General features: G+C 45.3%; 8 non-coding genes across 8 annotated transcripts; 5 read left to right on the forward strand and 3 right to left on the reverse strand.

Moving 5' to 3' along the window:
- Positions 1–9,942: 9,942 nt before the first annotated feature.
- Positions 9,943–10,015, forward strand: Trnaf-gaa (transfer RNA phenylalanine (anticodon GAA)). Its single transcript has one exon. It is a non-coding gene; the product is annotated as a tRNA-Phe (tRNA).
- Positions 10,016–14,568: 4,553 nt separating this feature from the next.
- Trnak-uuu (transfer RNA lysine (anticodon UUU)) lies at positions 14,569–14,641 on the forward strand. Its single transcript has one exon. It is a non-coding gene; the product is annotated as a tRNA-Lys (tRNA).
- Positions 14,642–16,708: 2,067 nt separating this feature from the next.
- Positions 16,709–16,781, forward strand: Trnaf-gaa (transfer RNA phenylalanine (anticodon GAA)). Its single transcript has one exon. It is a non-coding gene; the product is annotated as a tRNA-Phe (tRNA).
- A 1,145-nt stretch (positions 16,782–17,926) lies between these two features.
- Trnak-uuu (transfer RNA lysine (anticodon UUU)) lies at positions 17,927–17,999 on the reverse strand. Its single transcript has one exon. It is a non-coding gene; the product is annotated as a tRNA-Lys (tRNA).
- A 1,555-nt stretch (positions 18,000–19,554) lies between these two features.
- On the reverse strand, positions 19,555–19,637 carry Trnal-uaa (transfer RNA leucine (anticodon UAA)). The gene has a single exon. It is a non-coding gene; the product is annotated as a tRNA-Leu (tRNA).
- Positions 19,638–20,030: 393 nt separating this feature from the next.
- On the reverse strand, positions 20,031–20,116 carry Trnar-ucu (transfer RNA arginine (anticodon UCU)). The gene is given in 2 exon segments: positions 20,031–20,066; positions 20,080–20,116. It is a non-coding gene; the product is annotated as a tRNA-Arg (tRNA).
- A 239-nt stretch (positions 20,117–20,355) lies between these two features.
- On the forward strand, positions 20,356–20,428 carry Trnav-uac (transfer RNA valine (anticodon UAC)). Its single transcript has one exon. It is a non-coding gene; the product is annotated as a tRNA-Val (tRNA).
- A 263-nt stretch (positions 20,429–20,691) lies between these two features.
- Trnav-uac (transfer RNA valine (anticodon UAC)) lies at positions 20,692–20,764 on the forward strand. Its single transcript has one exon. It is a non-coding gene; the product is annotated as a tRNA-Val (tRNA).
- The last annotated feature ends 6,679 nt before the right edge of the window (positions 20,765–27,443 follow it).

Below are 27,443 nucleotides of genomic sequence, written 5' to 3' on the forward strand. Positions count from 1 at the left end.
CCAGACTCATGAGCAGAAGAATAGCCTTAACACCTTGTAATCTGACATTTGTCACTGTCTTAACATAGAGAAACATAACTAGTATTTCTGATTCTGGGTCTGCTCCCTCAAAAATGTAGGGATGGAGGATATAGCTTAGGGGTTAGAGGGCTTACTTAGCATATCTCTGCCTGGCCTGGATTTAAGACCCAGCCCTGGGAGGGAGGGGGGACACTAGTAAAAGTTGAAGTCTCCAAATTCTTAGCTCTTTGATGTATGGGTTCAAATCCAGCCTTTGGAACCATAAGCAGTTGTACTTGGAAGACCTTCAAAATGAAGGGGAACACCTGTCTTCCAGCACGCAGGAGGCTGGGACAAATTTCCTGAGCCCATCTCAAACAAATAAATCTCAAATAAATAAAAGCCCAGGAGTAGTGGTGTAGGCCATCACAGGGGAAGCAGGAAGATTACAAGCTCCAGACAAACCGGAGACACATAGGTCCTGCCTTAAAAGCAAAAAGACCTTTTACAAGCAATGACAACAATTTACTTTTTGCTCTGCGAAGTCCAGGCTCTGGAAGAGGATGGGCATAGTAGGGTATGGGCCTAGAAAGTAGTCCTGTCAAATTATGCAGCAAAGGATCCTGCCCATGAGCCCTGAGTCTAGAGTACAGAGGGCCCAGAGGAACTCATTCTCTATGTCATATAACTTAAGAGTAAACTGTTAGGCTCTTAGAAAAATAAATTTGTTCAGGCACACCTGGCTGATTGGTTAGTCAGGGTTGGAATTCAAAGCTGGGTGTGGTTAACCTGGGTTTTTGACCTCTATTAGCTACCCTTTGCCTAGGGAGTAACTGGCTTGGAAGTGGTCTCCTGACCTTTTCTGGCTGTGTCACTTACTGCCACTGAAGTGCCTGGCTGTCTGCACAGGCTCATAAGGCTGGTGCCATTTCTTTCAAGGCTCCTCTCCAAGGAACATCCCAGAAATTCAGCCTCCAGGACTCCGGATTTTTCAGATTCATGTCAACAAAACTAGCTGTGTGTCAGCAATTGTTTTTGTACCAGATTCTTGGAGAAACCACTTATCTCTTCAATTTGATTACTATTACAAGATTGAATGTTAAATTGCTGTAAAGTTTTGTTATTTTGTTTTCTGGCAAGGTGAAAAACCACAGCAGTAGGTATGAGGCATAACAGCCCTATGCTGAGATCTTGAGCAACTTTACATAATTTAATTACTACATTAGGGGCAATCAAACAGCCACAGTATGTAATGATCCCTCTTTGATCTAATAATGTGACATGATGAGTTGGGATGTGGAGCCTGAGGGTCATAGTCCAACATGATTCAACATTATGACTCAGCAAAATTTCAAACCATTGCATTCACAGACCTTTAAAGTCCCACAAATTTAGGCTTTCATCACAGGTGATTCACCATGCTGTTTTTTGTTTTTGTTTTACATTTTATAAAATATTGACAAATAGTTCACATAGTATACAATTTGCCTGTTTGCACAATTTGATAGACTTTCATCCAGCATCCTCATAGGCCCATGATACCATCACCACTTTCTATTTTAGAACATTGCTGTCTTCGATTTCATACACACATATGATATATGGTGGTTACATTCCACATTATTTTTTTAAATGAACATAACATTTGCAATTGTAACCATTTTTTAAGTTCACAATTCAGTCCACCATGCTGTTTTAGGCAAGTAAGAATGACTGGTGTTTATCATTATGTTTGCCTTCCCAGCCTTCATTTCCTACACAGTTAAAAAGCAGCAGAGGACATAGCCATCCTGGGGGAAGAGATGACACTGAAGAGGAAGACAACCACTGTTCCCCACCCCACAGAAAATTAGGACTCCAAGCTGTGCAGTGATAATGAAAGGAACAGAGAGCAGCTTACACCAGAACACTGCTGAACTTTACTCCGATATCCCAGAGTTCTCCCACAAGGACTGTGCCAAGGTCAAAGTCCATCCACATTAACCAGATCTTGAAGGAGGCTCATTTCTACAGCTGTAGCAGAGAGGACAGTCTTGACATGATAACCTAGGCACTTCTCCCTTGTTTATTAAAGTCATTGCATTCACACATACATACACATACATAAGCCCTACAAACTTGTTCAATCCATACACTTCAAGGATTTGCTCTACCGAGTCAGTAAAACAAAGCCTCAAAAAGTGGCATAAAAAAATCTTCAGATTTTGCTCATTAAAGATGAACAAAACAAAATTTATGAAACAAATTCAGAACCTCCAGGTGTGGTGGTACACACCTGTGAATCCTGGAGGTAGGAGGATAGCTCAGGTTCATTCTTAACAACAGAGTTTGAGGCCAGCTTGGGTCTCGTGAGACCCAGTCAAATAAATAATAAAGCACACAACTTTTGTCCACACTCGTCCTTACTCACTGAAAGCATTTGGAGCCTTGTATGGTTTCTGGAGTGCCTATGATAACTAGCCCCACTCCCTTTTCAAACTGCTGCTGCTCTGGTCTATTGTTCCTTCAGGAAAGGAGCTGAATGTGTTATGCCCAGATCACAGGGACCCCCAAAAGACCACCATGGAGACCAAATCCTTTACTTTCAAGCTCCAGAGCTTGATCTCTCTGTCTGTCCCATGTAGTGGTGAGAGCAGAGAGCCCAGAGCCCAGGCAGAGTGGGGTTTTGCTCATAGCAGAGGTTGGGGTGAGGGGATTTCTATGGTTCAGGACCCTGATTGGCTGACATTTATCTAGGGGTATAGGGAATATTTAGAATGTTAGGTATTTACCTTTACATACAGGTTTCCCTGTGTGGGGTCAGCTAATGGCTTTTCCTGGGTCCAGGTGTTGCCTGCCAGAAGCTGTGTCTGGGCCTCTAAGCCTATCATGGCAGCTGTGTGGTCAAGCTGTTTTGGGGCCCCCCACAAGTGGCCAAATGAAGGGTCTTTAAAGGGGAGAACCTGAAAAGCTCAAGGGCTGTAGGTGAAGTTCTAGAGTGCTACTGAGTATGTGTAAGGCCTGGGGTTGGATCTCAGCACCATGATAAATTACTCAGACTCTTTTTTTTTTTTTTTTTCAGAGCTGCCGATTGAACCCAGGGCCTTGCGCTTGCTAGGCAAGCGCTCTAGCACTGAGCTAAATCCCCAACCCTAGACTCTTTCATAAATAACCTGTAGAAGTTATAGCCTCTGAACTTCATCAGGTGATTTTAGAGGTTACTAAAAACAAGCTCATTTTAGCTTATAGTTAGGAATGTTTTCAGCCATCCATTCATTCATTGACTCACTCACCCTCATTCTCTGTGCATTTCCCCCAGCCTGTTATCTAACCGACTGGGGACACAAATAGCAAAAAAGAGATTAGGTCAACAGCCAATTGCAATCAAGTTTGGCCAGTGGTGTGAGGCACTGTAGCCTGTAGGGAGTTGGGAGAAAGTGGATAGAGGTATGTCAAAGAGGGCATCTAGAACTAGAAGAACTTGAGCTGTGAGTTGCAAGTTAAGTAGGCATTAGGGAAAGGGTTATGTAAATGTGTTGCATAGACCAAGAGGAAGAACAAGGTCCAAACAAGCATGCTGGCATCGACTACATGCATTGTTAGTTTAAGATCAAGAATTCACTAGCCTTGGGGGCTCTTTGCTCAGCTCACTAGCCCACTTCCATTCCTGGGAGTGTTTTTTCCTTTCCTAACAAGCTATCTCTATTTCTATACTGTGATCATGTCTATTTTTTTTTTCTTTTTCTTTTCCGAGACAAGGTTTCTCTGTATAACAGCCCTAGCTATCCTGGAACTCAGCTCTGTAGACCAGACCAGGCTGGCTTTGAACTCCTAGAGATCTGCCTGCCTCTGCCTTCCAAGTGCTGGAATTAAAGGCTTGCTCCGCTGCCTCCTGGCTGTTTGTTTTTGAGACAAGGTCTCCCTGTGTAGTTCTGACTATCCTGGAGCTCTCTATATAGACCAGATGGCCTCAAACTCATAGAGATTATTTTGCCTCTGCCTCCCAAGTGCTGGGAGCCTTGTGGCAGCTGCTAGTATTTTCAACTAACCTGTACTATTTTTCTCTTAAACTCTAGTAAAATTGTCAAGCTTAAAAGAGAGAGAGAGAGAGAGAGAGAGAGAGAGAGAGAGAGAGAGAGAGAGAGAGAGAAGAACACTAAGAAGGATGCTGGAGAAGGGTATGCCCTCCCTGCCCAAAATGCTTCATGTGCTGTTAGAAGAAGCCTTGGCTTTTGTTTTTAACTAGTGAAAAGCAGGATACTGAATTTCAGGTAGAAAACAATTTATAAGTAAGACCAGTTAAGAGGCTGGAGAGGAGAGATGGACAGCAGAGAAATTTCCAGTGGGATGCACAGCATGTGGTATGATGACTAGAAGGCAGAGCAAGGAAGGTTTTGCAGTTCTCTGACCTGGGAAACTTAGATGGGAAATCAGGTGTCCTGGCTAGTTTTATGTCAACTTGACAGAAACTAGAGCCATCTTAAAGGAGGGAACCTCAGTTGAGAAAATGCCTCCATCAGATGCAGCTGTAAGGCATTTTTCTTAATTAGTGGTTGATGGGGAAGACCCAACCCATGGTGGGTTGTTCCATCCCTAGGCTGGTGATCCTGGGCTCTATAAGAAAGTGAGCTAAGTAAGCCATGAGGAGCAAGCCAGTAAACAGCACTCCTCCATGGCCTCTGCATCAACTCCTGCCTCCAGGTTCCTTCCCTGTTTGAGTTCCTGTCCAACTTCCTTCAATGGCAGTGTTGGAATTCCTGGCCACTCCCCCAGCTACATGACCACACATATGAGGGCAAAAAAATGATTAGTCATTCTGGGGTTTTATGTCCTATGTAATCCATGTGCTGCGTGATCACGTAATTTGGGCGTAGCGTGATCGTGATCACGCAATCTTTGGGCATGCTTGACATAGATAGCTCCATAAGCCCATATGTGCATGTGCAGGGGAATCCATAAAAAGTGGGTCATAGACTCATCCCTTCTTTTCTCCCCCCCCCCCCCCACTCTCTCCTTGTACATGTCTTCTGTCTCTCCTTCCCCTAATAAACCTTTATAGTGGGTTTTGTCTACTTCTTGGCTTTTCTCACATGGTAACAGCGCCACTTAATGAATAACACAGCACGGCCACATAAAAACCAACAGATGGACTACAATGTTGAAGTGTAAGCCAAATAAACCCTTTCCTCCCTAACTTGCTTTTGGTCATGATGCCTCATCACAGTAATAGAAACACTAACTGAGGCAAGTGATAATATAAATTTCAAGACTGGAGAAATAAATGGCTCAGTGGTTAAGAGTCTGTACTGCTCTTGCAGAGGACCAAAATTCTATTCCTAGCTCATTGCTGCCTAGACTCCAGCTCAGTGAATCTGATGCTCTCTGATCTCTAGAGGACCAGCCCTAGCATGAACACATCCACACACAGCTATAAACATGTATACATAACTAAAATAAAATAATTTGGGACATTGCAACTCACACCCTTCATCTTAGCACTAGGAAGACAAAGAGGATCAGAAGTTCAAGGTCATCCTTGGCTACATAGTGAGTTCCCGGCCAGCTGGAATTCCAAAATAAAAAAGAAGGAAGAGGGGCTGGAGAGATGGCTTAGCAGTTAAGAGCACTGGCTGCTCTTCAGGGGACCCAGATTTGGTTCCCAACACCCACATGGCAGCTCTTGGCTGCCTGTAACTCCAGTTCCAGGGGATCTGGCACCCTCACACAAACATACATATAGGCAAAACACCAATGCGCATAAAATTTAAAAAAAGAAGGAAGGAATGAAGGACTTTGAAAGAGAAACAATTCATTTTGGGGTATGCTTTGTTGGAGTAACCTGTGGAAATACCAAAAGAGATTTTTTTTTTTTTTTTGAGGTAAGGTCTACTGTGGCCCAGACTAGCTTCCAATTTTCTACATAGCCCAGACTGCCTTCAAATTCACTATATAGCCAAGAATAACCTTGAACTCCTGATTCTTCCTCCTCTACCTTCCAAATTCTGGGATTCTAGGCATGTGCCCTGGTGACCTGTTTTGAGAAATAATTTTAAATATGGTCCTTCCGTGTAGTCTGAGAACTGAGAATGGGAGACCAAGGGAAACAAAACCACAGATTAAATATTTGGCCAATTCTAAAAAATAAACAAGCAATATCTATGCCTATTTCTATATCTATATCTGCAGAGATTTGGATTCAACTGAGGAACTGGGGTTAGACTAGTATATTATATATGTAATAATTATACTATATAGTTAGTGCCATTCTATCTAAAATATGACTGTGAAGGAATTGAGTTGCTCTGAATCCCAGACAAGCACTTGGCCAGGGTAGGATTTAAGTCATCTTTTGTCATGCATACACCAAGTCTATAGAGCTGATAATGGCCCTCCACTGGTGGCATAAAGCCAGGCCTGTTTATGAGCTCAAACCTGGAAGCTGAGGAGCCACACCACATGGCTGAATTCATTGTTTAGAAGACATGGTTGAGCCCTTGTCTGGAGGCACTTCAGGGAAGTCTCCTTCCAGACTTACCCTTGCTGGCAGCCTTCGGTTTCTGGTTGGGAAAGAACCGGTTTCCTCCTTGATTGCCCCCCAGGAGCCACTCTAGTCCCAGGGGCTAGCTGCACTCCTTACCTTGGGGTCTCTAGCTTCAAGCCCAGGGAACTTCACACCCTCCTTGCATATTTAACTTGACCTTCTTCTCTGAGTGGCCGAAGGACCCTATGTATGCTGGCCAGACATCCTGTTGCTGTGGCTAATACCAGAAATAGTAAGGTAAAGAAGGGTTTCTTTTGGTCCATGGCTTCAGTCCATGGTTAGCTGGTTCCTTGGCTTTGGGCCAGGTGCAAGGCAGAACATCACTGCCAAAGGAATAGGATGGAACAAGGTAACCGGGAATTGTATCGGAGTAACAGGAAGGACCAGGGCTAAGAAATGCCCCCTTCTCCCGCCCCCAAGTGACCCACTTCTTCCAACTAGGCACAACTTTCATAATTTACCACCACCTAATTACTTATTTAAATATTGAATCTTTCAACTGCTTACACCAGTGATTAAGTCAAAGCCCCCACGATCTCATCTCTTCTAGAAAACAGCCTCAGAAGTGTACTTACTAACCCTGTAGGCATCTTTCAATGGAAGCAAGCTAACCATCACAAAACCCAATATGACTAATAGATAATCGCATATTTTAGAGTCAGATGTGCTGTGTAGGCTAACGTAACCAAAAAAGGCAAATCCTATCATATTAACGGTCCAATTGATTATGTAGTTTTCTTTGCTGGTGATGGTGTCTGGAGGGTGGTTAGGTAGGCATTATTTTAGGATTTTTTCCTACTACAACTACCTAGAAAAAGCAAAATGGTGATGTTTAAACAAGACTGCTGGGTCTGCAAAAACCTTGACAACATCTAGTTAAGGTATGGCAGCTTCATACCACAAATGTGTTCTTCTCTCAGTCTCTTGAAAAAGGCAGTCTGGAATCACTCTCTACTTTGTCTTTGTACGTTGTAGCAGGAATCTTAAATGGTCTTATTAATAAAATCAAACCCGGTGCCAGTTATTGGGGTGAATGCTGGAAGATCAGAGAAGCAGAACAAGCCACAGCCACATCACCTTGCCAATTCCTCAGCTGACCCTGTTTCCTCAGACTGGAAGCCTCTGTGTCCTCATCCAGAATGAATCTCAGCTGAACTGCTGCTCAAAAGCCTAAAAGCTTAACCAGCCTAGTTCCTGGTTTTCATGCCTTATATACCTTTCTGCTTTCTGCCATCACTTCCTGGGATTAAAGGCATGTGTGGTCTTGAACTCAGGGATCCAGACAGATTCCTGCCTCTGGAATGCTAGGATTAAAGGCATGTGTGCCACCATTTTCTAGCCTCTGTATCTAGTGGCTGTTCTGTTCTCTGACCCCAGATAAGTTTATTAAGGTGCACAATATTTTGGGGAACACAATACCACCACAGTACGTAAATCCTAAGCCAAGGTTATCTTTTCATTTTAAGTTACAATAAGCCCATGTTCCTCCTTCTTATAAATCAACTTAGTATGAAACACTGGGTTATTCTCACTAGCCTTATGGTACTTTTAAATTAAATGCATGCAAAAATGTACGGCTGTGAACTGGGAGACAGGTGGGGTAGAAACAGCATATTAGGGATATCATTAATCCATAGCTGACTTCTTAGAGTTTGAAAGGGGCCAGAACCAAGTCAAGTATCTGTAACTCCTACTGAAGTAACATGGAAAGTCTACATTATGTGAAGAGTTTGCAATTTTTTTTTTGTGTGTGTATGTGTGTGTGTGTGTGTGTGTGTGTGTGTGTGTGTGTGTGTGTGTGATTACTGGGAATCAAACTCAGGGTAGTTCACATTCTAGGCCTTGCCATCCTTTTCCAGACATTTTGTAAATATTTCTGACATTTAAATTGATGGCATCTATGAAAACTCAACAAGAGAAATTGTTAATCTTGCCATCAGAGATTAAGATCGTTACCACACTTTAAAACCAACTTTGAAGCAAGCTTTAATTTAAATACTGGCCAGGTGGGTGGGCTCTGGCCAGGTCCATACCCAGGTTCCTGGAAAATGGCCCAGAATCACGGTTTGTAGTGGTTTAAGAAGGAAAACCCATAATCCATTGCATTTTCTGCCAGCGGCAAACATACATCCTGATGTACCTCTAGCCTACAATCCAATCAGCGGCAAGTGTTCATCTGATGTATTTTCTACCTGTGAAACTCCCGCTCACATGGGATCAAGCACATCAGTGCAGATGGGTCAAACAAACTTGTTTAGGGGAGTGAAAACATGTGGCTTGTTATCTCCCATAAAAAACATCGTCCAGCAGGCTAGGTGGCGGTGGTGCACCCCTTTAATCCGGGGAGGCAGAGCCAGGCGGGCCAGGCGGACCTCTGTGAGTTCGAGGTCAACCTGGTCTAGAGCGCAAGAGCCTCTCTCGAAAAACCAAAACAACACCAACAATAACAAAAATAGTCTCCAGCATTTTAGGAACTATCTGTTCTTGGACAAGGGGCTTGCAGATCAGAGGCATTTTTGTTTCATGGATCTCTTAGTCATATTAATTTAAACTTAAAATGTAACTTTGACGCTCACAAAACAAAACTAAAATAAAGGTCATATCTTGATTATAAAATTTGCTTCCCTCAGGGGCTTGGACCTGCCTAGGCTCATTGTGCCGGGCTCTGCTGACTCCCCATGGGAGACCTTGATATGGGGGATGTGGGGATGCGGGGTGGCTTGGGAGAGAGGGCTAGGGGGTGGGAGGAGGGAGGAGGAAGGATCTGTGGGTGGTATGTGGAGTGAGTAGAAAGTTTCTTAATAAAGAAAAAAATTGCTTCCCTCCAAATATTAGTATATGTGTATATAATCATTGCAATGCTGTTTTACATCATGAAATCTGGGGGATAGGTGATCCCTAATTAATTTGTGTTGTGCCCATACAAACAATGCTGTGCATTAATAAAGCATGCAATTGTAACTATCATGAATTACCATCTCAAAAATTCATGAATTGGATTGCCTAGCATGCATGAGGCCCTAGGTTCAATCCTCATTACTTTAAAATATTCTTTGAATTTAACTGAAAAAAAAAAAAAAGATCATTAAGCAGGCAGATCTCTGAGTTTCAGGCGAGCCTGGTTCAAAGAGTGAGTTCCAGGACAGCCAGGGCTCCATAGAGAAATCCTGTCTCAAAACAACTACAACCACAACAACAAATCATTAAGTATTTTTAATGCAGAGAAGCAAATTGCACGACAATTGAAAAAAAAAAAAAATCGCTTGAGACGTAATCGATCCCAGGTAGTAAACAAGGTCCTTGTGTCATCCATCGCCTTTGTAACATTTGTGAAAGTCTTTAGCCAAACTTACCTGACATAGTACCACGAAACAATATTTCCTCATTATAATTATACAGGTTAAAATGGGCTCACCAGCGTGGCCGAAATAGCTCAGTTGGGAGAGCGTTAGACTGAAGATCTAAAGGTCCCTGGTTCAATCCCGGGTTTCGGCAGTGGTTTTATACTGCACTACCTGGGCTGCCACTGACGTTAGCAGGAACTATATAGTAGTTACTTTACTCCCTGATGTCATCTTGTGTCTCTTACTTCCTCACCATGTGTTCCTGTCGTCATTTTTAAATAGTAAAGAGTTAGTGTTCCCTAACTGGTACTTTACTGAGCACAGCTCACTTCTTGATGACCTCACCTTTCTTTCGAGTTTCCTATTCCGTGCTTGCCAGCTGAGATTTCCGGCTCCGGCTCAGGCTGGGCGTGGGGTGTGGCTGAGCTGGATCCTACAGCCCGAGGCTTCTGAAGCCCAGGTCTCTGCTTGCCTGACCCCTTCTGGAAAGAGTATGGCTCACGGGGTTTGTCCATGTGGGGTGACAATAACTAGGATCCGCAGACTGCCGGTGAATGGAGTGCGGGGGAATGAAGGAATCCTTGTCCGGTTTCGGCCTACACTAGCGTCATCAGGGCAAATACAGCACACCTAAATAAATGTGAATTTCAGAGACATAACCCTTTAGAATAATCATTGTCCCAAATTTTGCAGGAACATATACAGCAAATGTCGTTGTTTCCGTGGAATTCCGGTGTAACTAAATGCACTGTATTTTCATTTGCTACATTGAAAACCTCTATTACTCAGCCTCCTGCCCTCCGACTTCAATGCTCATTCACCATGAGTCCCACCCAGCAAAGGTACCCAGACCCCAATCACGCAACTGAATTTAAGAGAGAGAACTAGACTGAGCCTCACTGCTTCACAGTTTTTACAGGCATATCTGCGTCTTTGAGCTGACTGATTCACACCTCCAAATACCCCGCTTCATCCCCCTCCCCACACATACCCCACATGTGTCTAGGCCTCCAGAAGCTGACCACAGTTCTGAACTGTGGTGAAAACAAGAGATTCTGAAGGCTTTGGATTGGATTCTAATACAAAACAACAAACCAACCCAGAAACGTTCTAGGGTGATGAGTCAGCCACGAGAGAACGCAATGTAGCAATGCTCAGTGGAGTAAACAGAGCCTTCTATGAAGCCAGGTGCCAGGCTGAATCACGGGCAGAAAAGACAGAGACCCAAGTCTCACATTCTGAGAACACGCACTATGGTAAGAACAACAGCAGTTCCCACAGCAGTAAACCCAGCAGCTTTCTGCAAGCCGACTCTTGCGCTTCTCCTTCCGTTAATCGCCAAGAGGCTAGATGATACGCGGCTTCATCCACCAAATCATTAGGTTCCTGGGAGGAAAGACGTGTTTTGTGGTCAGAGACTCTTCAAACTCCAATGATGACCAGAACAAACCGAAATGGCCATCTAATAAACTGGACAGTTCAAACTTTGAACGATGGATGTCGATGAGCTGTGAGTAATTTTATGTGTCAAGTTGGACAACAGTGCTTGGTTATTTAGTTATTTGTTATTGTGGAGATAGAGATGTAGATATAGATATAGATATAGATAGATAGATAGATAGATAGATAGATAGATTGAGAGAGAGAGAGATTGAGAGAGAGAGAGAGAGAGAGAGAGAGAGAGAGAGAGAGAGAGAGAGAGAGAGAGAGACTGTGCGCTGTGTGGGTAAAGGTAGTTATGGCCAAGCCTGATGATCTGAATTCATTTCCCAGGATCCACTTGGTGGAAGGAGAGAACTGATTCTTGAAAACAGTCCTTTGACCTTCCCAGTGTGCAGCCCCCCCCCCCATACATAGATAAATAAATGTAACCTTTTTTAAAAAAGGCTCTAAGTAATATTCAAATCAGCAGACTTTGAGCAAGGCCAATTTTTCTCCATAATGTGGTTTGCTCCATGCAATCATTTGAAGCCCTTAAGAGCAAAGATGAATTTCTAATGAGAAAGGAATTCTAAAATCTTGGACATAGAATACCTGCCTGACTCTCTGGCTGGCTGCCCTGCTGTGTTTGTTTGGAATTGAGATCTCTTCATCACATCAAAGTTCTCAGAGATATTTAGTCTGTCAGCCTGCCCTACAGGTTAAAATTTTTTTTTTTAATTTTTGAGGATATCATATATGCATACAATGAGATATAATCATATCTATCCCCCACTCTGCTTTCTACCTCCAACTCCATATCCCTCTAGCACACCTCTCCCACCTTTCCACTTCTTTCTTTCCTTCCTGTCTTTTTCTTTCCCACAATGGCCCGTGGGTTAGTGCGTGTGTGGGGGGGCATGCGCTGGAGCATGGGAAACTTCCCAGTGGTCACATCCTCAGTGAAGTTTGATGCTCTCTCCTCCAGCAACGATCCACTGCCAAGGGCCTCAGTATGGTGTAGGGCCTGAAGACCATCACCTATCTATTAAGGGATTTGGGCTGGCTTGATTTGGTGCAGGCCGTGAGTAGGTAACCACAGCTGCAGTGAATTCATGAATTTGATAGCCAGGCCAGGTTCAAAAGACAGCATTCCACAGCACGCCTCCTCATCCTGCAACTCTTACATTCTTTCTGGCTCCTCTTTTGCAATGTTCTCTGAGTGTTGGTGGTGGGGTTGCTGTAGGTGTCCTGTTTAGCTGAGGAGTCACAGTCTCTTATTCTCAGCTGGGTGACCAGCTGTGCATTGACTGCTGTCCACTGCAAAAAGAAGCTTCTCTGACCAAGGCTGAGGGTAGCCCAGGTCTGTCAACACCAGGTAGCTCCTAGCTGGGCGACTGAGAAAGTGTCGTCCCCCCCCCCCCCCCCAACAAGACAGGGTTTTTCTGTGCATGTCCTGGATCTCATTCTGTAGACCAGGCTGGCCTCAAACTCACAGAGATCCGTTTGTCTCTGCCTCCCTAGTGCTGGGATTAAAGGCGTGCACCACCACCGCCCAGCGACTGAGAAAGTTTGAGCCCCTACAGGTTTTGAATTTACAACTCTCACAACCGTTTGAACTGAGTCCTTAAACTGTCTGTCTCCACTTCTATTTTCAAATCTGTCTCTAACAGTATCCATCAGTTCAGTTCTCTGGAGCAACCTGACAGCTTGCTTCAGCATCTCTTGTACGCAGGTAAGGGGAAGGTTGAGATCTTTAATAAAAATGGGAATCACACATGTCTAGGAAATATTGTGCTTTCGCCCTGTTCAGGTTTCAGCCAGAAGCAGAGGGAGGGCATCCGTGAGAAGCACTCGTGACCCAAGCAAGAAGTGTAGAGAAGACAGCTGAATAACTTTACTCAACTTGGAAGGCATAGTTCAGATGCCTTTATCCACCCACTCTACAGGATGATGCTTTGCCAGCTGGTTTCAGGGGGCACCCCAGAGAAGATGGCACTCCATTCTCCAGTGTGTGCGAGGGAGGAGTCTATCCCATGCCCAAACATGCCACTTGGGCGTAAAGTTTGAGTCATAGGAAATTAAGAAGCCAATACAATGGAAAACTCTCTACCTTGTCTCTAATCGCATGCAATCAGGACATATGTGTACAAAGATCTCCCTCCTCCCTTCTTTATCTCGAAGGACAAAGGTTGGTCAACTAAAGACAGTTTTAAGTTCTTATCAGCTTGCAGATGGCACAGAGGAATCTACACAGCAGACTTCCTTAACTCTTTATCTGCTGTTAATTTCCTATATATTTATTTTCTCACAATTTGTTGCTCTGGAGACACAAGGTCCTTTTCCTTTATCTTATCACTCATCCGAAATTATTATTTTTTTCTTGTTGAAGGTGGTATATAAACTGGAACTTTGGGCCACTTCCTGAAGAATCACCCATTCCCTGAGTATGTACCTCTCTGGTGTCTCTGTGAAATGCACGTGTTTATACACTTGCTTCTTTTCCCTTGCTTTTTCTTTTTCTTAGAAGAACGTCATCTGAGAACGCAGCAAAACAGGGATTATTCTTCCTCCTTCCCAGGTGCTTGGAGATAGGAAACCAACAGGAAGGGATGTGCAAGGGGAGGGAAGATCACCCACCAGCAAAGGCCCAGAGGACTGATAGGTTGTGGCAGGGTCTGCTATAAAAATAAAATACTGTAGTATCAGAGAGGATGGGGTGGGTGCAGAGTGCCGGTGTTTGGAGCTGCGCGTGCGCAAGGCCGGCCCTGGGACGCGGGCAGGTTGGGAGGGTTTACTCTGACTCCTGGTATGCCAGGGCGGCTCTCTTCCGCTATTGTGCTTCTTGCTTGTCTTTTTTGATCCGGGCACCCGGGATGGGGAGGAAATGAAAGTCGTGCGTTGTTGAAGAAAGGGCAGCCTGACGGCAGTAACCACTTTCAGCCTGTTCGCTCTGGGTTTAGGGGAAGAAACACGTGGTGTAGCAATTGTTAGCGGTCGGCTTCTGCTCTCTCCACACACTTTTGCAGAACTCAGGGTTCACGGTTAAGGGAACAAGGCTCTAAGTGAAAGGGGGCTTGTTTGATTTAAGAACTCTGTATCCAGATGGTAAGCAACCGCATCATTACACTTCATAATCCATTTTGCTTTCCTTCAATCTCACGTGATCGCTGTTTGGAAATTGTATTAGACACAAAGAAAGAATCTAGTAATACTTTATAAAATAGTGGTTCAGAAAAAAGAAGTAAGAGTCTTCATATACCAAACTGAACCATCACGCCGTGAGCCCGGATAGCTCAGTCGGTAGAGCATCAGACTTTTAATCTGAGGGTCCAGGGTTCAAGTCCCTGTTCGGGCGCTACCCTTTTACTTCAAAAAGTTACTCGGGCAGCTGGTTTTTAAGGTATTGGACATCATCCCATTTTATTAAAATCCTGGCGAGGACACCAGAAGCCTCACGACATCTTGGGAAGGAGTTCTAAGGTTTGGGAGAAACGCCAGCAACTGCTTTCCCCAAAGCACTGCTTTTCCCAAGGCGGCTGACTCGGGTTTCTCTGCACTGCCCTACCTTTCTCTCGGGAAAAGATGCATTTCCCGGAACTGAAACCCGACATAGAGCCGCTTCCCTCTTCACACCAGGTCAAATTTCCCCTGCCCTGAAGTGTGCCCATGATTACCGCGAGATGCTGAAACCGAGGTAGAGATGTCTGTAAGTGGGAGAAAGGAGGCATCCTATTGGAGAGTGCATTCAAGGGCTGGGACAAATAAAAAAAAGTCAGCTCACATCCACGACAAATTCATACACTCTCATCCATATTCTTGCAAGATTTTTTAAGAAATTGGCTGGTAAACACAAAAAGTTCCTCGAGGTGAAGCATTTTTCCCTGGGAGGAGAAGACACCCCTTGCTGAACACGGATTGAGTCCTCCTTGACTCAGGCGGGCCACCGCATGAAGCCGACCTCCTTTCTGGATGGGGAGTAAGAGTTAAGCCAGTCGCCCTCGAAAAGCCTAGAATGTCCTGATGAGCAAGGAAGTGTCAAGACGGAGATGCAACGCGAGTGTGAGGCAGGGTCTTCACCCTCCTCACAGGGATGCTTCACGTAGGGTCCACACCGACCTCCTCTCCCTCACTCAAAGCAGCCTTCTCAGAAGTAAAGGGATAATTATCTTGGCTTCCATCTCATAAACCCTTGATGATTAAAGGAGACCAGAATGCACTCACAGGCTTAGCCGAGTCTAAAGGCAAGCAGGTGTATGTGATAATTACTAAGAGCTTTCAATCCAATGATGAAATAAAAAAACATATGTTGAGACAGGTAAGGAATCATTTCCAAGAAACATGTACACAATATACCTAAAGTCATAGGCCCGTAGCCGCGAGGCTTGGTTGGTATTGAAGGAACCGCAGGGGTCACTCATCCAAAGAAGAATGGACAGCAGGGGGAGATTCGGCTTTTGGAAAATCACCATTATCCGGATTCTGGGGAAGGGGCCTTCATTTTCTTCAGTTGTGTACCCACCAAGGCGCCCACTGAGCTGTGAAGGATTGTTCCACATCCATGGTCACACAGATGGCCTTGGTTAAGGTCAGTAGGTCTCAAAAACCGAAACCCAGCCAAGACACAAACAGCAAATCCAGAAGACATGAACGTGGGCTAGAGCCTAATCGTAGGGCTGCCGGGGAGACTAGACAGGGTAGGGGTTACAGTAATTAGAACGCAGTTCGTGTATGCATGAAGTTGTCAAAGCACATATCCGACAAAAGTTACTCAAAGTCATCATCGCCGGAACGGGAATCTTGAGACTGAGAAGGCAACCTAAGGAGAGAAACAACAAATGCCTGTAGCAAGTACCCAGACTCCTCTTCCCCAGGACACCCTTGGAATGCGCAAAACAGTCCATTCCGGGCCACCTGAACTCTGCGCTCTCCGCTCCCATCATTTTCAGGCCAGGCTGGTGCAGAACACTGCCTCCTGCTGTCTGCTTTCGGCTATCGTTTTTGCATGCACCACCCTTCGCCAAAAGGCGACAGACTAAACACTGAAGTCTGTCTCGACCCTGACCTTTCAGACCTCCGGCAGATCTGGATGATGGAGGACAAATGGTTACTCCGTTTAAGAATTATGATCGCGTGGACCTTCCAGCAGACGCGAGGGTTGAATGGGACCTTCAGGCCATGCCCTGCACATCAGGTACTCCCTATCTCTTTGGGACCCGAATAGGGGTAGAGAAACCTTATGAACTAAATGCGATGGTATTAATAATTAGGAATTAAGTTTCTCATTGTTCTCAAAACTGCAAAACTAGAGATCATACACCTCTAAAAGTAAAATTAGAAATTCAAAAATCAGAAGTGAAGTCACTTGGATTTCTTTCTTTTTCCTTTAAATTTCCTGGTCGGGGTAGGGGACCCTCACACCTTCGCTGAAATAGCTCAGTTGGGAGAGCGTTAGACTGAAGATCTAAAGGTCCCTGGTTCGATCCCGGGTTTCAGCAGTGATGTTTTGTTGGCATTTCAGTCTCTGGACTCTGGCGTTTCTTCCTAATTCCAGTACAATAGTCGTCAGGTACTGTGAGGAGACAAAACAAGCAAGGCTTTCATTGTTGCTGTTTCTTTTTAGTCATTAGATGATAGGGTTCTGGCAGTGACATATGGCTCAAGATCTTATATGGTGGAAGCTGAAACGTTGTCTATAGAAGTTTGCTCTGGGGAAGCGGGCTTGTCAAGGTCTACCTCCTTTCCTCATAAAGTCCCAATGACAAACCAAAAATGGATTAGACCGAAGTTCATCCTGGGAAACCAATGAGGGTTATTAGGGTTATTTACAGATCATGGATGAGGGCTTATGGGCAGGAGCTTGAGTGACCCCAAAGAAGCCACCAGTTTGAACCCTGCCTTGTAAGGGGAGCCCCCTCCACCCGTCACTTCCAGCTGCACACTCCAGCTCCTCTCTGAGGCCACGCGTAAAACTGCATATGACCGGTGGGGAGGAGTGACTGGACCCTTCTCGGGTCCCTTTTCTGGAGAACGTCAGCAGTCAACGAGCCCAGCTGCGATGATCTTTCGCAGCTAGATGTAGCTGAACTCAGTTTGGCTTCGAAGCTACGCTTGTACAACACATGTCCGCTGCACCAGCTGACGTCTTGGGTCTGTCCCCCAACCGCCACCCCATATTGTCCCTTTGCTAAGCAGCCTGTAAGTTTCAGTGACAGGCTTGAAGACAGTCCTGAAGGCATTTGCCTCCACAGCCAAGTCTCCTATCAGGGCCCATCAGAGAGCACAGGGAATCTGGCTAAGAGCGTGTTCCTAGTTGGGTTAGACTACACATTATGTGTCTTCATCAGAAATACAGTTTTGGTACCCCGGTTTCCATACTGCGCCCTTACTAAGAGATATGAGAAATCATTCTTCGTGGCGGCAGACGTGTTTTTTGGTTATGTACTTATCGATGTCTTGATTACAAAAATTGCACCCCAATGTCATGTAACAACCACTTTCCAAGCAAAAGCCAGCTCCATGAGCTCTGATTTCAAGTTTGTAAACTATCCTTCGCAGTAAAGGGTAGTTATGTAATATAGGGACCTGAGAGCCTCTCACTTGTTCAATTCAGCCATGGCAAGACATAGTCTAAAACAACTTCCGCCCGAACAGGGACTTGAACCCTGGACCCTCAGATTAAAAGTCTGATGCTCTACCGACTGAGCTATCCGGGCTCTTGGCAAGGTGTTTCCTCTTAGACTATCCACAGTCAAAATTGGGCCCAGCGTCCAAATTCTTAGGAAGTAGTTGAAAACCCTTAGTTTTTTTTTTTTTTGCTATTGCTTCAAATTCGCGATGAGCCAGCGTGTGGTGAAAATAAGTCCGTCTTTAGTCTTCTCTCTCATCACACGCAGAGTGTGAAGACTAAAATTACTGGAGATCCCTCGTGCGCCAGGCCTCCGAAAAGCACTTCCCGGGAGGAACGCCCCTTATTTTGGACCCCTGGGTCCGGAGCCGGTGGAGACGTTTCTGATTCCAGTCTTGTTTTTTGAGGCTCCCTAGAGCGCCTTGTGGGTGCAGTAGGGATGCATAACTTGAGGTTCGGTTTGTGTTGGACATTTACTGAGCGTGTGCTGAGTTCCAGGATCTCTGCAAGCTCCCACGGCTGCCAAGACCCCAGGCTTGGTCCACTGTGGGGTCTGACGGACGGTAACCCGAAGCCCCAGGTGAGGGACATTTTGCTCGTATTGGATAATCACGAAGGATTTAGGTAGTTCTCCCACACGAACGTATGGGACCCTAAGCATCAGCTACCGAGTCTAGGTTCAACCGAGAAGAAGGCTGACACCATGCCCTCTGGAGGCGGGCTGCTGGCCAGGGGGTCAGCCTCGGGGAATTACGAGCCTGGAGCGTGTTGCCCTCCGAACCTCCGGACCGACCTCCAGGTCTTGCTAGAGAGCTTGCTTCACGAGGGCCGAGCAGTCAGCACAGAGTGAACCAGAGCGATCCAGAGCAGGCAGGTCCGTTCCGGCTCTGCCCAGCGCCGAGCAGAGGGTCAGGCCCCAGAAGACGGAGGCCACACGACTCTCTCCAAGTCACCACGGGTTACTGGGTGGCACAGACTTGCTCCACGTAGAACGGTGACCCGAGCTGCCTCCCGCTTAGCCGCGCCCGGCCTGCTTTCGAACCCCGGTGGTTTGCGGAAGTCTGGCTGCTCCTAACAGCCGCCCTGCAGAGACGCTTGGTTAGCCCCGGAGGGTTGGGGACGCGCCCAGCCTGCCTGTCGCTGTGCCCACCGCAGCCTTCCCCGTCTGGCTTCCGTCCCAGCGTGGTTCTGTGCTGACGACAGTGACTGTCCTAACTGAGTGCCTAGCTGCCGAGCTGTCCTTGAATGAGTAGAGTAAGGGAAGACTTCAGTGGAGAAGCGGCAGGCTTGGCCTTAGACACTCGATGTCCAGGTGATTGGCAAGAAATTCTATTTATTTTACAGTGCTCACCACACACCAAATCCTCCTGTTTTGTTTTTCCGCTGTTTCTCTCTTCCGTCACACCTTATGGGTCAAAAGACCTTGCTTTTTATTTTCTCCTTTTTAAATGTTTTTATCTTTTAAACTCTCCGCAACCCTGTATCTGGCCATCAGAAAAGAATCTAGCATGTAGTTGTGTCTGGAGAGTTAACTGTTGAATAAAGTGCACGTTTCTCTACAACACCATGTACCTTCTGCTCTATGTCCCGGTCCCAACGTCGCAGACGCTGGGGTAAAAGAGGGGAAGAAAAAAAAGCACATCTACCAGAAGTGGGGTTCGAACCCACGCGGATATGAATCCATTGGATCTTAAGTCCAACGCCTTAACCACTCGGCCATTCTGGTACTTGAGGAAACAGGATTTCATTTATCAGCAACTGGGACAATACCACGAGACTTAAAGTTTCTAAAAAGCCCTAAGATTACTTTTTACTCTTATAAAACAGAGCATTGAAAAACAAAGTCACAAGGGAGGGAGATTAGTGACTATGATAACACCTCGCTCATTTCTTCTGCCCAGACATTGGACGCGTGTTTTATTGAGGAAGGTGACGGAGAAAACGCCCCGGTAGTAGCAGCAGCAAGACTCCTGTTAATTCCAAGCCGGTGGACACGGGAAACGACTGTGATAAATTCCCTTTTTTATTTTAATGGGTGGGCCGGGGAGGACATTTTAAAGGTCAGGGATTTTGTTCTTCCTAACTCTGCTTCATTCTTCCTTTCTTACTAAAATAAAAGCGACTCTGGTGGGACTCGAACCCACAACCTTTGAATGCCTTCACTTGTCTAGAAGTCCAATGCGCTATCCATTGCGCCACAGAGCCAGGTACGTTCGGTTTTCGGTACTGCCTACATCAGAGCAGGAGCGGCGACTCGAGGGCGGCGCTCTCTTCCTTCATTAACAATGAATGGGGTGTACAGCGGGGAGAGAGCAGAGCGGCGGCACCAGAAAATCCGAGTTTCCGAAGTTTCTCGGCGCAGGATGCAGAAACAATGTGATCCTCGGTTCCGCTCCGGCGTCTCTATGTGTAGTTAGTCGATCTGGCACAGTGAGCTCCCGCCCGGTTCCATAGTGTAGCGGTTATCACGTCTGCTTTACACGCAGAAGGTCCTGGGTTCGAGCCCCAGTGGAACCACGTGGTGTGGGGACTCCACCTTTTTTCCGCTTAAATGATTCAGTTGGCCTGGGTTATTGAATTTTGCCTGTGACACACCCTAACGGGGTTTGTGGGGCTCCTTCCTCCCGAAAGAGTCCCTTTTCCCCCCAGTGCTGAAAAATTAGGGTTCCTGTTGAAACGTTTTACTTTAAAGTCTATTTTAGAATTTTTCGTTTCTTATCATTTTCAATTAAAACACGATGTTTTCATTATCCAATCTCACGGCGCTCCTTGCAGCACGTGGTTCCATAGTGTAGCGGTTATCACGTCTGCTTTACACGCAGAAGGTCCTGGGTTCGAGCCCCAGTGGAACCATCATTGTTTTTCTTAACTCTTCATTAATGTTGCGGTTTCCATTTCATCTGTTTCGGGAATTTGGGTTCTGGGCGGGAGCCATTGTGTGCAGACAGCTGTGGCAGGCTCCGCGGACGTTCTCAGTAGGTTTCCTCCAGCACCCGGAGCCCGTGATACCGTCCCCTCGCGTTCTCTTCTGGGAAGTGCAGGTGGTGAGTTGCTTTTTGCTGGTGCCACTGCGCCTGCGCAGCTTCACTCGCGCCATGAGGTTCTGAGGGTCTGACTTGCTCTGGTCCACCTTTCAAAGTTGCTTCCGGGGGGCTAGGAGGCCTGGGTCGCAGCGTGGCGTGATGAGGAGGTGCTGCTGCAGGCCTTCCGCGGACCCACCCACTGTTCCACACTACGGCTTGCATGCATGACGAGTTTTTTTTTTGTTTTTTTTTTCTGATTTTCTTCACTTTTTTCTTTTTTTTCTCTTAAATTTTATTTTATTTGGGGGGTGGTGGTTGCAAGGACAGGGGGCAGATACAAAGGAACGGGAAATGATTGGGGTCGAGATATATGATGTGAAAGACACAAAGAATAAATAAAAAAGTTTTTTTAAAAAAGTTGCTCCTGTTCTGTGGTGGAGCACGCCTACAATCCTTGCTTTAAAGAAATTAAAAAGTTGCCACCATCAGTGCTGATTAACTACAAGCCCGTTGGCTTCATACTGTATTTACTGATATAAAAGTACTTAATGAGAAGTCAAGTCAGGCACAAGAAAAGCAACTCAAAGTACTCCCTTTCGTTTTTAATTGTTAGAAGTTTCTTTTGTTATCTCCTAGAAGTATCTATCCTATTATAGTTCTGCACAAGTGCATCTATCTTCTTATGGTGCACTTGGTAGCAGAAATTTCACATGGGCCAAAAAATTAAACATAAGAAGTGTTTTGTTATATGATCATCAGGAGCAAACAGCATAGTTTTTAGAGCATAATCTTAAAATAGAGCAGATCCAAGCAGGAAAATTTTAAATCCTGTAAATGATAAATAAAAGGATGTAAAACCTTTAATTTCTGTATTGGCAGAGAATATCTGAAGTATAATGCAAAGACCAATGGCAAGTCTGGGAAATGTGTTTGCAAAGCCTGTCCTAGCCTGGACCTGGGGTTGGGGTGGGTCTCAGTGGTGGGCTTGGGGCGGAGAGGGTCTTAGTGTGTGGTTCAGTCAAGGTTTCAGCAGCCTCTGCTAAAACTGCTGTGATTTCGTGAGTGCAGTGACTTCATCATGTCACCTCACGTCAGCATAATTCCTGTGTTCATCCTCCTCCTCCTTCTGAGATGTTCCAAGAGCCTTGGGGGTTGGGGTGTGTGTGGATCGATAAAGATGATGCACAGTCACTTATCCCAGCCCTTGTCTGGTCAACTTCTCTTGGGTGTATGGCCTGGGCAGAGTTCATAACCAGTGTATGGGCTTACCTCTTGTGTGCCTGTTTCTCTCTCTCTGCCAAGGGGGATAACTTTTTGTGTGATTCTCAAGAGGCTTTGGTGAGCTGACAATCTCCGTAGTCACCGCTGAGTTAATACTGTTTTATTATTTTGGCAGGCATCCTTGGCACAGGTGAGCACATCACTGGGTCTTGCCCTTATAGACATTTTTGGAAACTGCTAAGTGCCAACATGTCGGATCTTGACTTGGTGGGCTGATTTTTTTGGCTTCTCTTTTCTCCATGTTCTTACCCTGTCTTTCTTTCATTTTTGTGAAATTTTAATTAAAATTTAACATCACTTCCCTTCTTCCCTTTACTTCCTCCAGCCCCTCCATATCTCTGCCCCCTCATTTTGTCTGGAATTGATGGCCTTTTTTTCTTTAACTGTTATTGTTACACACACACAGATATTTACCACATAAATATGTAAATACAACCTGCTGAGTGTGTTTACTGTTGCTTATATATGTCATATTAGGGGTGACCACTTTGTATTGGATAAGCAAACAGGTGAAGATTGTTTCTCCCTTTCTCAGCAGTCATTAGTTGCCTTTCTTTTTTTTTGTCTAGGAGTGGGACCCTGTGGTAATTTGAATGTAACTGGCCCCCATAATCTCATAGGAAGTGGCACTTTAGGAGGTGTGGCTTTGTTCGAATAGGTGTGGCTTTGTTGGAGTAGGTATGCCCTTGTTGGAGGAAGTATGTCACTGTGGAGGTGGGCTTTGAGATCTCATATATGCTCAAGCCATGCCCAGTGTCTCAGACCACTTCCTGTTGTCCTGTAGGATCAAGATGTAGCTCTTTCTCCACTCTCAGTTCCTTGTCTAGGACCATGTCTGCCTGCATGCTGCCATGTTCTGCCATGATAATGAACTAAACCTCTGAAACTGTAAGTCACTCAATTAAATGTTTTTCCTTTATAAGAGTTGCCATGGTTGTGGTGTCTCTTCACAGCAATAGAAATCCTAACTAAGACAGGCCCCATGAGATTTCCTCTACCTGGGGCTAGTTAAGTCATGAATCTTAGAGGAGAATCTACTGCAAATTTCCTAACCACATTCTAAATACTTATCCTTATAACCACAGATAAGTGCAGCTCTTACCCCTCATCAAAGATGCTTGTCTTTAAAGCAAATGAAGACCATTACAGAAAACCACAACTGGTCAAAATGCAGCGATTAACTGTAGGGAGTCCAGGCCCAGTAGATATATCTACAACACAACTCCTGCACCTGAAGGTCAAGGAACTTCAAAGAAGAGACAGAAAACTTGTAAGAGCAAAAGAATCAGGGAGGTTGATGTGAGATTGTGTTTCTTAGAAATGATAGGAAAGCCATGATGCCTCAACAATATGGCTGTCTACCTGAACAATGACAATATCAGTCAACACTGTCTTTCTTTTATGTGTGTGATGGTGCTCAGTCACTCTTTTTGTAAGGGCACCAATTATAATGGTTCAGAGTAGATTCTAGTATCCACATTTTTTTTTCATTTTTCTTTATTAAGAAATTTTCTACTCACTCTACATACCACCCACAGATCCCATCTCCTCCATCTTCCCACCCCTAGTCCTCCCTCCCAAGCCACCCCACATCCCCCAAATCAAGGTCTCCCATGGGGAGTCAGCAGAGCCAGGCACACTGAGCCTAGGCAGGTCCAAGCCCCTCCCCACTGCACCAAGACTGCACAAGGTGTCACACCACAGGCACTGGGCTCCCAAAAGCCTGCCCATGCACCAGGGACAGATCCCGACCGCCCTGCCTGGGTGCCCCCCAAACAGTTCGAGCCAAACAGCTGTCTTCTGTATCCAGAGGGCCTAGTCCAGTCCCATGGGGACTCCACGGCCCTAGTGGCCACATTTTAACTTGGACATCTTTCTAAAGACCGTCTTTTCCAATAAACTCATAATTTGGGGACCAGGGGTTGAGATTTCAACATATGATTTTGGGGTAGACATAATTCAAATCATAGCATAAATTGTCCAAAATGAGCCACCGTTTGATTTCCCTTCTTGGAAAATTCTGTAGCTTAGATACAAAATCATTAATCCTTTTCTCTGTATTCCCATCACTTGGACTGTTGCCAGAGTCGTAAACCCTGTTGTAAGCAGGAGATTCATTGCATTCATCTCTCTGTCCTTGAAGACGTCTGCTGTCTCGTCGTCTGCGGCCGCCAGTAGTGCCTCCATCTCTGGTCTTGCCATAGTTGACAAGCAACCAGAGCAACTTCTCAAAATGTAGACATCACACAGCCCTTCATCTCCCAACCCCTGAAAGCACCCTGAGACTTGGTCCCCATGGCCACCATGTTTCCTGCTTTGTTTCCTTTCTTTCCTGGTTGTAGTTAGAATGTGGCCCTAGGTCCATGTGTTGAAAAATTGGTTCCCAATGTAATAGCACTGGGAATATGGGGCTTACTGGGGGCATGTTTAGGTCAGGAGCGACTGGCCTTTATTAATGGAGTAATGTTGCTTATAAAGGGGTTTGAAGCAGAAGTTCAGTGTCTTGCTCTGTCTGACCATGAAATGCTGTCGGCCATGTCACCAGGTGGGGCTCCTGGATCTTGGACATCACAGCCTGCACAATCATAAGCCCAATACATTTCTGTTCACTGTAAATTACCCAAGGCTGAGGGATCCTGTCACAATAGCGTAGAATGGCCTGTGATGGCTGATTTTGGTTGGGATTTAGCATCGGCGTGGAAACAGTTGTACAAAGGAGTTTCTAGAGTACGTTAATTTAGGGAGAGGGCCCCCCGGAAATGTGGGAGGCATGGTGCCATGGCTGGGGTCCTGAACTGATTATGAAGGAGACAGTGAGCTAAGTGCCAGCGTTCATCAGACTCTGCACCCTCACTGCAGCTGCCACCCAGCTGCTCTCCTCCTGTTGCCAGACCTTCCTGCCACAGGGACTACTCTGAACTGGGAGCCAGAACAAGCCTATCCTTCGTTAAGTTGTGCTTTTCAAAGATTTTGTCAGAGCAAAGAGTAGTGACCGCCCAGACTAAGGTCCCTGGTGCTACGACCTTCAGTAAGTGAGTCATTCTTTCTCTCCGTCCTCTTTCTTAAAAATACATTTTTCCACTTAATTTTTTTTTTTTTTTTTTTTTTTTGGTTTTTTCGAGACAGGGTTTCTCTGTGTAGCTTTGTGCCTTTCTTGGAACTCACTTGGTAGCCCAGGCTGGCCTCGAACTCACAGAGATCCACCTGGCTCTGCCTCCCGAGTGCTGGGATTAAAGGCGTGCGCCACCACCGCCCGGCCCACTTCATTTTTTTTTAAAAAAAGATTTATTTTCATTTTAAGTTTTTATTGTGTGTTTGTGTGTGTGTGTTGTGCATGCATATGTGTGTGCAAGTGCCCACGAGGCCAGAAGAGGGAGTCTGATCCATTAGAGTTGGATCTATGGGGGCTACAATCTGAATTCCAGTCCTCATGATAGAGCAGTAAGTATCTTTTTTAAGTGCTGAGCCATCTCTACAACCCCCACTGTCATTATTTAAAAATAATTTATTGCACCAGGTGTGGTGGCACACACCTTTAATCCCAGCACTTGGGAGGCAGAGGCAGGCAGATCTTTGTGAGTTTGAGGCCAGCCTGGTCTACAGAGCAAGTCCCAAGGCAACCAGAAATTTTGTCTTGAAACCTCCCCCCTCCCAAAATTATTAATTTATATTTACTTCATGTATATGACTGTTTTGACTGCATATATGTATGAGATGTATGTGTATCATATGCATTCCTGGTGTCTGTGGAGGTCAGCAGAGGTCAGTGGATCATCTGAAACTGGAATTATGGATAGTTTTGAGCCACCATGTGGGTGCTGGGAACTAAATCTGGGTCTTCTGCAAGAACTCCTACCCACTGAACCATCTCTCCAGTGCATCCCCCACCCCACTGCCATTGTTTTTTTTAATATATAATTTATTTTTATTTTATGTCCTTTGGTATCTTGCCTGCATGCATGTCTGTGTGTGGGTGTCAGAAGCCCTGGAATTGGAGTTACAGACAGGTGTGAGCAGCCATGTGGGTGCTGGGAATTGAACCCGGGTTCTTTGGGTCCTAGTGCTCTTAACTGCTGAGCCACTCTCCAGCCTCCACTGTCATTCTTAAAGGCCTCCTGTCACCCCCTCAGGACACGGTGGCTTGGGCTTCCCCTGAATGCTTTCTTGATTTCTGACTTCTTGACAGCCCGGGTCACTAGGCTGGCTCACTGCTCCCTTCCAGCTCTCATTCAGTTTTGGGTTGTCAAGGCTTGAGACCTGACTAGAACCCAGACAAAGAGATGGTTTCACAGTTCCCCAGGCTCCAATCTCTAAGAGGCCGATCATTCACAGACTTGAATCCAGTGTGTTTCTGAGGCAAATACTTTTAAATACTATTTAAAAGCTTGCTATTCTTTTGAAGTAACTTTAATTCAAGTTCCTTTGTAATTCAATTTTATTCGTCAAACAAAGAAAGGGCCCTTTCGGACCTTGTCTTTGAAGGTTTTCCAACAAAGCACAAATTTACTCATGCAAGAATGCCTTACCAGAGACTTCTATGTTTAAACTTCAAAAAGGTGGGAGAGAACGATGTAAAACTGGAAGCTATCAGGTATTACTTCTAGAAGAAGGTACAGGAGAAAAATCCTAGTGGTTATTGGTTATTGCAAAAAACTGTTAGTACACAAAGATGTAATCTATACATTAAAACTACTTTGTGTACATGAAAAATGAAAAGTCTCCCTTCCCTCTGAGGACTCCATGAAGGAAAGAGAAGGAAGGGAAGGAAAACAGATCCAACAACAACCTGAGGGGTACCCAGGGCCCTCAGAAACTGTAGAGTCAGGAAAGACCCTCTTGTCTCCTAGGCCCTTTAGAGCAAGCAGAATGTGGTAGTTTGCATGAGAATGGGCTGAGATGAATTTTTCTTTGGGCCGTCAGCTCACAAATAATGACACAGAGACTTATTATTAATTATGAAAACTTGGTATATAGTTTAGGTTAGGCTTGTCCTACTAGCTCTTATAATTTAAATTAACCCATTTATATTAATCTACATTTTGCTTTGTGGCTTTTTACCTTTCTTCCATCTTGCACCTCCTGTTTCCTCTCTGTGTTTTCTGGCATCTCTCCTGTGCCTAGATTCATTTCCTCTTCCTCTCTTTCTCTCTCTGCCTGGAAGTCCTGCCTAACCTCTTCCTGCCTAGCTGTTGGTTATTCAGCTCTTTATTAAACCAATCAGAAGGTGC

The sequence above is a fragment of the Peromyscus maniculatus genome, chromosome 1, assembly GCF_049852395.1.
Source record: "Peromyscus maniculatus bairdii isolate BWxNUB_F1_BW_parent chromosome 1, HU_Pman_BW_mat_3.1, whole genome shotgun sequence".
NCBI classification, from domain to species: Eukaryota; Metazoa; Chordata; class Mammalia; order Rodentia; family Cricetidae; genus Peromyscus; species Peromyscus maniculatus.